This window comes from Lupinus angustifolius, chromosome LG14 (assembly GCF_001865875.1).
Source record: "Lupinus angustifolius cultivar Tanjil chromosome LG14, LupAngTanjil_v1.0, whole genome shotgun sequence".
NCBI lineage: Eukaryota > Viridiplantae > Streptophyta > Magnoliopsida > Fabales > Fabaceae > Lupinus > Lupinus angustifolius.
This window is the reverse complement of record NC_032022.1, coordinates 11073427-11074346: the sequence shown is the minus strand read 5'-3', so window position 1 is coordinate 11074346 and position 920 is coordinate 11073427.

Sequence of the window (920 nt, the reverse complement as noted above, 5' to 3'; positions counted from 1 at the left end):
AAAATAATAATTCAGGTGCATTATGGCACAAGCGCCTAGGTCACGTTTCTCAAAAGAGAATTGAACGTCTTGTGTCATATTGGATTTTGGATTCCATTGACTTGATAAACCTTAGTGTTTGCGTTAAATGCATAAAATGAAAATAGACCAAACAATCAAAATCTGGTGTGTATAGAGCTTCAGACATCTTAGAATTGATACATACAGATATTTGTGGGCCATTCCATATGGCTTCCTGGAATGGTCAACAATACTTCATATCATTCATAGACGATTATTCTCATGATGCATACATTTTTCTTATTCATGAAAAGTCTCAATCATTGGACATGTTCAAAACTTTTATGGTTGAAGTTGAAAATCAATTCAACAAAAGGATTAAATACGTCAGATTTGATCGTGGTGGTGAATACTACGGTAGATATGACGGTTCAGGTGAACAACGTCTAGGGCCTTTTGCCAAATACCTAGAGGAATGTGGTATAGTCCCACAGTACACCATGCCAGGATCACCTAGTATGAATGGTGTGTCTGAAAGGCGAAACCAGACTCTTAAGGATATAGTGAGGAGTATGATTTGTCACTCTACCTTACCAGAGTCACTCTGGGGAGAGGCACTTAAGACTATAGCTTATATTCTTAATAGGGTGCCAACTAAGGCAACTGCCAAAACACCTTATGAGCATTGGACTGAGCGAAAGTCTAGTCAAAAGCATTTTCATGTGTGGGGATGTCCAGTTGAGGCAAGGCCTTATAGGCCTCATGAAAAGAAATTGGACTTCCGTACAGTGAGCAATTACTTTATTGGTTACTCTGAAAAATCAAGGGGCTATAAATTTTATGACCCAAATTTAAAATCCATATTTGAGACGAGTACAACCGCGTTATTTGTGGATATTGAGTTTGAAGGGGAAGATAAG